Source organism: Lissotriton vulgaris, unplaced genomic scaffold (assembly GCF_964263255.1).
Source record: "Lissotriton vulgaris unplaced genomic scaffold, aLisVul1.2 SCAFFOLD_5717, whole genome shotgun sequence".
Lineage (NCBI taxonomy): Eukaryota > Metazoa > Chordata > Amphibia > Caudata > Salamandridae > Lissotriton > Lissotriton vulgaris.
In genome coordinates, this window is record NW_028246336.1 from 96,816 (window position 1) to 108,483 (window position 11,668).

The window sequence follows — 11,668 nt, forward strand, 5'->3', positions numbered from 1 at the left end:
AGGAATGAATGCCTGGTGAGCGATGTGCTTGTTCGAGTGAGATTGCAGAGTGAGCAGTGAGAGTGACGGGTGATTGAAGTGTCATGAGTGCAAAGTGAGTAGCGTAAGTGCATGGTGAGTGGTGTGAGTGTAGTGTGGTCACTGTGAGTACAGGGTGGGTGGTGTGCTCATGTGACCGTAGGGTACGTGGAGGGAGAACAGTGTGACTGGTGTGCTTGTGTGGGCACAGGGTAAGAGATGGATGAACAGTGTGAGTGCAGGGTAACAACGTGAGTGCAGTGTGATCGCTGTGAGTGTAGGGTGAGCGGGAAAGTGACAAGTGAGTGGAGTGTCATGTGCCTCAGGGGCGTAACACAGGCCCACTCAGCCCCCGCGGTGCGTGGGGGCCTCTAGGTCCAAGAGGCCCCCTCGGCACTGCACTGTGGCCGGAGAGCTCCTGATTGAGCCCGGAGGGGGCCCCTCTAAGTACCGTGCAGGGAGGCCCCCCTCACTTTTCGTTACGCCAGTGATGTGCCTGCATGGTGAGCAGTGTTCTCTCTGTGAGTGCAGGGTAGGAGGAGGGTGAATGGTGTGAGTACATGGTGAGCAGTGTGAGTGCAGAGTGAATGCTATGAGTGCAGGGTGAGCGTGAAAGTGAAGGATGAGCGGTGAGAATAAGGAGTGAGTTGTCTGAATGCAAGATGTATTCCCAGACACCTGCAAGTGACTCAGCATTGTATTGCTGACTGGTGTAGAGTTTTAGAACTAACATCAGTTAAACTATTGCTATTATGGCATTAATCAGGGGTGGAGGGTGAAGGAAATGCAACAAACTTTGTCTCCTCCACAGGGCTGCAAGTTGATCGGATTTCTACCGGCACCACCGGTATTTTGATGCCCTAGCCAGTACAAAAATAAGGAAAGATCCCCTAAAGCTGGTATTTTTAGCACTTATTTGTGCATAATTCAAACAGCATATTTAATTCGAAAGCACTTTTAAATGTGTTCTAGGGCTGCATTTGTGACCCATGACTAATAATTAGAGGAAACAAAGGCAGAAAAGTAAAGTTACAGATGAATGGACACCATTGTATTTACAGACGTAAGGCGACGTCTTTGCAGATTCTTTAAACAGCAAATGGCAGGTTTTTTTCTTTTGGAAAGGGGGCAGCCACACTCATGAGATGCCTTTTCACTAAATGCATTCTCCCACTGTGACAATAAAAACAAGCATTGAAAATGCAATAGGTCTCGCCTTTTATTAAGTTGAAGCCATTTGCTTTGTTATACAATACCATTAGCAAAGCAAATGGCTTTAACTTAATCAAACGCTTGATGCTCTATGTACCCCGGTAGCTTTTCCCACCCTTTTATGATTTTAATGAAACCAAATAAGTATTATTGACTTGACTAGTAGGGGAATGAGTGGTCTAGAAACCAGTTCTACTGGTTTCAAGTCAAAATAGCGCCACTAGTGGTTTAGCTGGCAATTGCAATCGTGGCAGCAAAGAGAGGGTCTCAGGACATTCAAGAATATCAGTGCAGGTCACTTTTTATCCCGTGTGACCTGGAAGAATGCAAAAATGCAGTTTCTGCTTTGAGACATTTGCTCTCCCCTCACGTTGCTTACCATATATAACCGTGCAAGGCTGAACTTTAAGGTTTTCACTTGCTATTGTGTCTGAAAGCTGGGGCCGTTTCTAAATGCAGGAAGCCTTACTTAAATTCTGTTGCAGTCCTGCTAAGTCGGAAAACATGGTTTGTACAGACCTCTTTTACGGCGAACCAAATAACCTTTGACTATGGAGATTGTATATATACTGCCTGTGTTTTGAGGGGAGAATCATCTGCTCTGTTTGCAGGGTTCTCAGTCCTCAGGGACATGAATATTTTAACGCCCCTGTTAAGTACGGCAGTCGGTCTTGGCGCACGGTAAGTTTGCTGACAGTTGGGCAGCAGCTGCATACAAAGTTCAAACCTGTGAGTGTCTACTTGTGTCAATTAGTTTTCTTGTGTGCTGGAGTATGAGAGCTAGGGCTCTGCCTCTTGTAACTGCAGAGATGACACTTCTTGCTACCTGGGTATCTCTAGGACATCATGGCAGCCTTACATTTCGTAGATCTTCCTGGACAGAACACCTGCGTCCGAACAAAAGTATATTTTATACAAGAACTCCCGGCTCCATCATGCACACAAGATGCAACACAACTTCAACCTATATAGTTGGCTAAGCGTTTGCCACCTGTGGTACATTGGAATGCAGACATGCACATCACCTATGCATAGAGGGACATCAAAGCCACATATTAGACACAGATGTCTGTAAACCTAACATCCTGATGCTGAGCAAGGGCAGCTGGAAGCCCAAGTAGAATGGAACCGACAGCAGTGTACGTAGGCACGCAGGTCTATGACAGGATCTAGCCAGCTGTTATTATTATCCTTTTTCATCAATGAGCTATACATTAGTTTTCCCCAACATTGCCAATAACTTCCAGTATCCCTCACATCCAAGCAACAATAAATGCCAACAGAGAACATGGACACCAGCCAGTGAGAATCTCAGAACTACGAAAGCGCGTCAGACCATGTATTTGGTGGGAATATGCTACAAATGCACTTAACATAACATGTGTCCCGTAGAGACAGAGGTCACCATTATGTTTTTAATTTTGCAGAATCCCCTGTGGATGCCACTATGCATGAGACTCCCTCTCAATGACCACTGCAGCGTTGGTAGTGCTTCAGTCTTTTGCCGAGCCATGATGTCACATATACATGTTCTAGAGGGGTGAAATGTCATTAGAACTGGAGCAGCTGAAGAGACCAAGCGTGTTGACCAGGGAGGCAATACGTGTACGTTTAATACTATTTCTACGTGTCCTCTTCAGTACAACCACATACATAATGAGTGTAAACTTCAAGCTACTCTGAAAGTAGAGGGTTGGAAGGGGTGGGGCAATGACGTAAGGCAGGTTGCACGGGGCGGGCTGCAGACACTGCCTCTAGGGGTGCTGTCTGCCCTTGGGGTAGGCTAGGAGCAGCCGGCGTGAGCCAGGGAAGGCGTGGGAGCCCCAGGTTCAGGTAACGCTTATGCCTGATTTTAATATACTCATTTGTAATATATCTAAGATGTAAGCCAGAAAAGTGACAGCTGTTTATGGTAGTATTGGGTTAAGGGCTTTCAGTAACAGAAGGAGCCTGTTGTGACAACAGTTTCAAGGTACAGAACAACAAAACGGTGTATTGGTCTTGGGAGACGCTGACAAAGGGCAGACAGAAATAAACAGGCCCACGTCCCTGTAGACACTTGTTTATGACAGTCTGGCAGCGGTACGTTGGTGCCTGTAGTACAGAGCAGTCTGGCATTGGTTCTCACCGCCGGCCAATTTTTTTCATTGACTCCGTTTTTATTATTATTCGTAATAACGAGATCCCGTTCAAAGAATGTTCACTCTGACAATCTTGCAGTAATTAGCTAATGTCACAGGCTTTTTTTAGGTCTCGCCTACGCAGCGCGCAAGCGAGACCTATTGGCTATGCCAATGCTTGTTAAACTTAGGGGTGTTTCGCGAGTTGTTCCTCCATAAGCATTCCACATGTTTTTGCTTTTCACCAGGCTAATGTTGTAGATCCTCAGTAGCTGGAGCGCAGAGACAGGGAGCGATGAAATAAGCCAACTCTGAGCTGGAGGAAGCCGCGACAGCTCATTTGAAAGGAAGCGCATCACCCTTGGGCTGCACCTGCCAAGACCCATGCCTTCTTTTAGGACTTTGAGTTAAATGTGGCTGATGCTGTCTGCTGTGGAGGAAATGTATAGATCGAACAAAGATGCTATCAGAACAGCAACACTGTTGTGAGAAGTCTTTTTATTTTCTCTGCGGCTAAAGATTCCCAGTTTTGACATGGAAAAATGATTGGCATGCAGCCAGGTAATGCTTTTGAGCCGGGCATAGAGTCCGGAGTCGTCTTCATCTAGTGAAGAGAGGAAAGGAAGCTCAAAGTTATTTGCACTCTTTTTGAAGGTGGATGAGCCAGGTTTTATATGTGTTGCAATAGACTGTTTATGGCTTTTATTTGTGGAGGGTACAATGATATCAATGTTGATGGAGAAAGCAAAAATTATGGTGATCCGGTCCGGTTCATAGAGAGAGAAGGAGGTTGTGAAGTCTAGTTGAAGGAGAGAACCACATTTGTTGTCTACCTGGCCAAGTATCTAGAGAAGCTATTATTTAGATTGAGAAAACAAAGTTTGTTTAGACAGGTAAATTTACAAGAAAAATAAGGTTCCCTACCACTAAAGACTATTTATTGCTAGGGAGCAGAAGCCCGTCAAGGTGACCAAAGAACATTTGACTAAAAGGTGTTTGCAAGGTGTGGAGGCTTCATTGAGCATGGTCCCCCTTATGTTTTTAAGCATGATTAGCAGCAGCTCATCCTGTCAAGTCACTTTCAAAAACATCTGTCACACCCAAGAATGGATCTGTTGAAAAGGCCTCTCTTCCTAAGCAATGCAATAAGGTAACGTGCCTTAGGATACATCCTCTGCCAACCAAATCTACACCAAAATAGGATGCAGTTGAAAAGCGAGATCCCACTCAAACACTTTCTGAGGACACCTGTCTGCCTAAGGCACATCATGATACCTACTAATAACAACTGCATTTGTATAGCACCTTCTACGCCAGGATCATAAGGCACTCATCAACTAACATCCTAAACTCATGGAGCAGAATCCGAACTCATACGAGAGTACACTCTTACTAGAAAGGGCCTACACAATAAGGAATTCAGGTACCAGAAAAAGGTCTGAAAAGAAGACTTTTTTCAATTGCCATAGAAGCAACTTGCATCATTTAGACGCCTGGTCTGCAACCAGTTTCCTTTGCTTACAGCTTCATTTAATAGGACAGAACCACAACGGAACCTGATCAGAGCTTCAAAGTTCAAGCATCTGTTTAAGGATGACTAGTACTGGTAAGGTATTTTACCTCTATTACCCGATGTAGCAATTATTTGGAGTAGGACACGCTTTAAGCTTTTTTGATACACAGGCAAATCAATGTCATCGATGTATTATTAGGGCAGGCAACACAACACCTTGCAGTAACCCAGGTGAGCATTTATTACATCATCGCCTGGCTACGTACCCAAGGGCGAACCGCATAATCCCTGAGATAGCGGCACCAGACGGATCACTATGCCATGCCCTGCCCCATTGGAAATGGCAAAGGTCTTTGCCGCCTTTTACCGCAGGCTATACGAGGCCCGAGCCCCAACCCTGTCCCTTACGGACTTGATGGATGTGGAAGGTAGTTGCCTTCCATGTGTGGATGCCGCCACCCAGTCCGATTTGGACCGTCCCGTTTCCCGTGAGGAAATCAGTGATGCAATCGCTCTTGTTTCTTCTGGCAAGACACCGAGTCCAGATGGCCTTCCTCAAAAGTTCTATGCCCACTACCGGGAAGTTTTGATCCCTCAGCTAGATGCGTTGTTTTGCTAGGCTGTGGAGAAAGGCTCCTTCCCTCTGGAAACAGACATGCCCACCATTGTGGTCCTCGAAAATCCCAGCCCCCCTCGCCTCAATGCCCTGATTACCGCCCCATCGCCCTCATCAACACTGAGGTCAAACTGTTCGCCACCATCCTCGCCCAGCGACTCAAACCCCATCTGTCTGTGTTGGTCCACCCCCACCAATGTGGGTTCATGCCCTTTCGTGGCACCCAACACTGTCTCTGCAGACTGCACTCCACCTTGGCCCACCGCCACCTCCTCGCCCCATACCTAGCGCATCTCTCAGTAGACTTTGAGAAGGCCTTCCATTCAGTGGACTGGGGCTTCCTTCATGATGTTCTCGACATGATGGGCCTTGGTCCCGCTTCCGGGCCATGGTCAATGTTCTATACGCCCCCTCCCCTGGGCTCACGTTCTAGTCAACGGGGTCCTGTCAGAGCCCTTCTCGATCTGCAGAGGGACGAGGTAGGGTTGTCCCCTTTCCCCCCTGCTTTTCGCCTTAGTGATGGAGCCTTTAGCGTCTTGCGATCAGATGCGGGGATGGGAGTGGCCCAGCGCTGCATCAGATAAAATCGCCCTCTACGCGGACGACGTCCTCATTCACCTGGCAGATCCTGCCAGGTCGGCCCCCATTGCCTTTGCATCTTGCGGTCCTTCGAGCAGGCCTCTTGCCTCCGTTTAAATCCCAACAAATCAGTCATGGTTCCCCTCCACCTTTCCCGGGAATGCTTTAACTGGCAGTCCAAAATACCCCTACGTTGTCAATCATTCAAATATCTGGGAATCTGGGTGAACTTGCTACCGGAGCTCAGCTGGGCACTCAATGTCACGCCTCTGGTGAAGCGAGCTAGGGCGGATCTCCAGGGGTGGCAGTAATTGCCCCTGAACCCCATGGGGAGGGTGGCCCTTTTTAAGATGATGGTGCTCCCCGCTTTCTTTACATGCTTCAGAACACCCCCTTGTGCTTCCCCAGGGCCTGGTTCCGTGAACTCGACTGCCTAACTAGCACATTCTTATGGGGGAAGGGTAGGTCCAGACTAGCGCTCAACACTAGCAGGATCCCCTCATTTGACGGAGGTTTGGGGATGACTCACCTTTATCTATATTATCTAGCCACGTGATTTCTCTCCATCCATGACTGGTTCAACGAGGGGTGGTCCGATCCAGCCTTTAGGCTCGAGCTTGGGGAGCTGGGCCTCGCCAAAATCCAATCCTTCCTATTTGGGGTTCCGATTCCTTCACGCCTTCCGGAAGTGATGCGTTCTGTGTTACTGGCTTGGCGGACGGCACTGCGGCACACCCACTAGACACGCACACTGACTCATTGCACATCCCTGTGGCAAGGGACCTGGCTCCAGGAGGTGACCGGGCTTCGGGGCTTTGACGCTGGGGACCGCATAGGCATCTAGCAGCTGGGAGACGTTTTGATGGGGGACCACATGCACTCTTTTGAAGATCTCCAAACCAGGTACTCGTTGCTCCACTCGCAATTATTTCGCTACCTTCAGCTGCGACATGCCCTATGCCTACATCTTACAATGGGTACATGGCTGCCAGACCACAGCCTGCCCGAAGCCCAGATTATGTTGGGGGACCTGGGGAACGGTGGCATTTCCCGCATTTACCGCACACTGATAAACAACACCTCGACTTCCTTGGACTGACTGCGGACGCAATGGGGAGACTGGGTGGGCCCCTTGGAAGAGAAAGACTGGCGAGATGCCCTTATGGCCCCCAGAACAGTCACCACCTCCGCTAGACTGTGCTTGGTACATCTCTACTATCTACATGCCGCATACCTTACCCCTGTGTGCCTCCATCGTGTGGGGCTTAGCCCGTCTTCAGCCTGTACCAGATGTGGCCATGAACCCGCTGACTTCCTTCACATGGTCTGGGTTGTCCCCTCCTAGCGAGATTCTGGAAAGGCATCCAAGAGGAACTCTCGGAGGTTCTTGGGTGGGGGGTTCCACACGATCCTAAGCACACAATCCTGGGCATCACTGATGAGCTAGACTGGTCATGCAACGAAAAGTTGTTCTTCACTACAACTATGGTGGTGGCCAAGAGAGACATTGTGGCCTTCTGGAAATGCCCCAAACCCCCAACTGTGAGACGTTGGCGGGACGGGGTGGACTGGTGGGCCAAACAAGAGAAGGTTATGTCTGCGGCACATGGCTGCCCAATGAAATACCGCAGAATTTGGGGGAAGTGGCTGGAGAGAGGGGTCATAATTATGGGGGGTCCGACTGTTTCCGTCTTATCTCTGTTTATCAATGTCTGTATATTGGGTAATGAGAATTTGGGTACGTACTCCTTGATCATTGTATTACGGTGCGGATTGGCTGGTGTTCTCCTTCTGTAAACTAAATAAAAATGTGTTTATCAAAACACAAATAAACCCGAACACATACCAGGAAACTACAACGGGACTTGAAACAATAGAGGAACAAAACCCCAAGAACTAAAGTCAACAACTACAGCAGGCAGACTCATTCTAACTTTGAGGACCCCACAAACTACTAAACCAACCACCATTCATTGAGAACGCACCCACTGAAGTTCAGCTGTAAAGAGCAACACAGTCAAAATCTAACAAGCATAAGAAAACTTTGATTACCTCAAGGAATCAAACACTGCCATAGAAAAGGGTCACTTAGTTCGTTGAGGAACTGCACGTAGCACTACGGGCAGTGCTTAATTTGTAAAATATGAAGTGCAGGTGCTAACATTTTTCTAGGAGGCAACACCCACTTCCCCGGCTCCACCCACTTCCATTGTTGGGTCTACTGACATCCACAACTCTCAACACATCAGAGCCACCTCATCACTCCTTGAGTTCCACAAGAAGCTGAAGCCCTGGCTCTTCACATAAGCACCTAGAGTAACTCACACCTACACAACTGCCCAAGCACCCGGATACTCTCTTGGGTGAATAGTGCGCTATAATAATCAATATACCAAAATATAAAATATGAGAAGCCTATAACAACTTAAAAGTGAACTTGAATTACAGAATGTGTGTGTGTGCATGAGCAGAGACGTCAGCGGAGCTAAGCAGCATGTCTTCATTCGAGAAGTCTGCGAGAAGTGCTGTATTCTGGCTGGTAATGGCACGTAATGACTTCTATTATTGCGTGCTCTGAGCCCGGCTGCCATCCTGCCAGCCTGAGTCAGCGAGTCTACAGCACCTACCCCTCCAAACTAAAACAATACAATAGTTTGCTGCAACACTTAAATTAGTTTCTGCAGGCAGGGAGAGACCCAGCTGATTTAAAGGGCATTCTCTGGCGCCATTATGTGTCCTCTTCAGCAGGGCAATTAATAATTCCTCCGGTGGACCACCTGTCGGGTGGTCCGGTCGTGGGATTACAAGGCAGAGGAGAAGCTTTACAAATATCTCTTCCGGCCCCGTGTAGTAATACTGTGTGTCAATGTCGAAAATGGTGCGTTCACAATTACTGCTACACTTATATATACAATTCTGCATACTGAATCGTCCTTAGGCAGTGCAGGAAAGGCAATTTGAAACAGCCGCCTATGGCGCCTCCCCTATGTCTCATTACCCAATATTCCAGAACATTCCTCTCTTTCCTATACTCCCTTACAATTCTGTTCACCACCAGCACTTCAAAGTAAACGTAACATGACATATTGTTATATGAACATCACATTTTCCCAACATTCCCTTTTCCTCTCTTCCCTTCTATCTCTCTGAATCTAATCTCATATGTTTTCAAGCAGCCTAAGGATGTCCCCTAAGCAGTGAGTAGGTCAGGGTAAGGTAGTAGAGATCCCAGGTCATCGGGTGAACTGATTGGCGAATAAGAGCTTTTATGGGCATATTTACATTAGTCACCACTTGTCCACACGTACCTGCAGAACATTCTAGCAGGATTTGCGCCCATCCGTGCTCTTTTACACTCTGGGGACTCTGTCGTCAATCAAAGGCAGACTCTAAAAATAAACAGATTTCTGCCAGAAGGCGATGTGGGGTTAAGGAGGAGTTTTTCACAAATACTTGCCTGCAGCTATTACGAGCCCGCTGTATGTTTAGCAAGCGGGTGGGGAGGTAAACACTCAGTACCTCTGTAGTGGTGCATCAGAGGTGTGCTCACGAGTGTGAAACAGCATAAACACCCCATAAAAAAATACACGTGTGTATTGGAAAGGCAGCGGCTGGAGTTATATCAAGCTAATTCAGCAGCTAGAGATTACTTTAGAGTTTAGAGGCACTGATTTACTTTGAGGATGCGAGCGGCAATTCCAGGGCTGCTCACCTCTGCAAAGGCTGGATTAATAAACCGTGTGCTGCTGGTTGCAGGGGGAGGGGGAAGCTGTGAAACTAGCTCTCGCTATGACCCCTGCCTGTCTCTGCCAGGCCTCCGTGGGGATTCAGAATAGATTATTTTTTTCCCTCGCTTAGTACACATGAATCTGGCAGGAAGTATTTACATGTCTCTGTATAGACATTTAGCACAAAAGAAAAAACGGCAAATGAAAGTAAATGCAAAAGTTGTTTTTTATCACTCACGTTCCCTTATTGAGATGCGAGTCGTCCAGGCTGTTCAATGAGTCCAGAGCGGGACTGTCCAGTGACAGGCTGTCCTGCAACAACTGGTGCAACTCGGGTCACTGACTCTTTCCTTTGCGTCCCTCGGCAGGTGCAAGCTGCAGCAGGAAGCTGCGAAATCTATGAATGATTTGCGGGCGGCAAATCTAGCAACCAGCCATCTCCCTCCCTACCTCAGATAGACAGGATGTGACGATGGTCCACCATGGCGCCAGCAAGTACTAGCACAATACCTGAAGGGCCCGCCTGTGACGTCAGGGTGACAGCCAGAGCTAAACGTACGGGAATTGCAACATTGTAGCAGTGTGTCATCGCGCGGCGCCGCAGAAATATATATGTGGTAGCCTGGCTGGGCAGATTCGTTACATTGCTCTCTCAGCCGGTCAGAGCTGAGAGCAGAAATCTTTTAACTATTTATGACTTTACTGAGCCCTGCAAGAAGCTGCGTCTCGGAGCACTATGCGGAGTGTCCCATTATGGCTTAACGCTTATCAGCTCTTCTACGCCACTGGGAAGACTTGTGTGAAGTCAGTGAGCAGGCAGCAGCTGATATCCTGTGTAGACCCGGCCCTGACCGATAAGTGCCGGTGCTAAGCACTGGAAAGCACCGGCACAAATTAAGCACTGGACTTCTGATGCCTATTCATAGAACACTCGACCATAAGGAAGGTAGCTATTCTCCGTTCCCACAGCCCTAAACATAAACTACAACCGCATGGACGCAGATATCTCACAAGTAACCCCGAACCTGTTAAAATATAACACCCACAGGGAGCTAGTTTGAATCCGCAGCAGAGTACAGAAAAACTCAACCACAGTGAACTGAAAAACAGACCTGTAACACATTTTAAAACTAAGCAAAGAAACCAAAAGTAAGATTATACATTAATGCCATTTGGGCTAAAGCTCCGATACACAACAACAACACAACCACTAGGTAAAGACACTACGGAAAGTTTAATATATCTGGTGCCCGAATACAGATCACATAGCCCACCAAGCACATTTTCCATGAGACATGATCACAATATATATAACCAATCCCAATTTCACTTCCACCTACCGATTCGGCACCTGCAGACGCCAGGATGGCGCAGAGTGCCAGAAGTCACCACATCCCACTCAACAGGCACAGAAATAAATATATCCCCAGGCGCGAACTGTCTCCGGACAGCGAGGGTCTACTGCAGAATCAGTGAGGTTCTCTAGGTGTGCGGTCTTTGGGAACTTGTGTCCGTGAGAGATAACACATGAGTGGATTTGCGGCGTTTTGGCGTGTGGTCTCTGGGTTTCCACTCTACTAGTTTCCTCTTCTTCAACAAGCTGAATCTGCTTGTTGCGGTATGTGGCTACTTTATACAGTGCCTCCACCCCTTGCTGCAGGCTAAACTAGGATAGAGAGGAAGAGTCCCTCCTCCCAGCCCTGGTGGGTCTTTATACTGCACCGCCTCCCCGACAGGAATTTCCCAGCTCAGAGGAACGGGAACTGTTGAACAAGCACGGTCCACCAATTTCTTGTCTTTATGGGGACATGTGTTTGAAACACATGGCCCCATAAAGATAAGAAAGCTTTTGCGACAAACGTAAATCAGGTGAGCCCGTCCA

At 47.9% G+C, this 11,668-nt stretch overlaps 1 long non-coding RNA gene across 1 annotated transcript in view; it reads right to left on the reverse strand.

Annotated features, from left to right (window-relative positions):
- The window catches only part of LOC147665976 (uncharacterized), an 81,012-nt gene extending 69,560 nt beyond the window's left edge, over nt 1–11,452 (reverse strand). The window contains exon 1 of the long non-coding RNA XR_015304944.1: nt 11,127–11,452. This is a non-coding gene — a long non-coding RNA (uncharacterized LOC147665976). The remainder of the gene's footprint in view (nt 1–11,126) is intronic.
- Between the last annotated feature and the right edge of the window lie 216 nt (nt 11,453–11,668).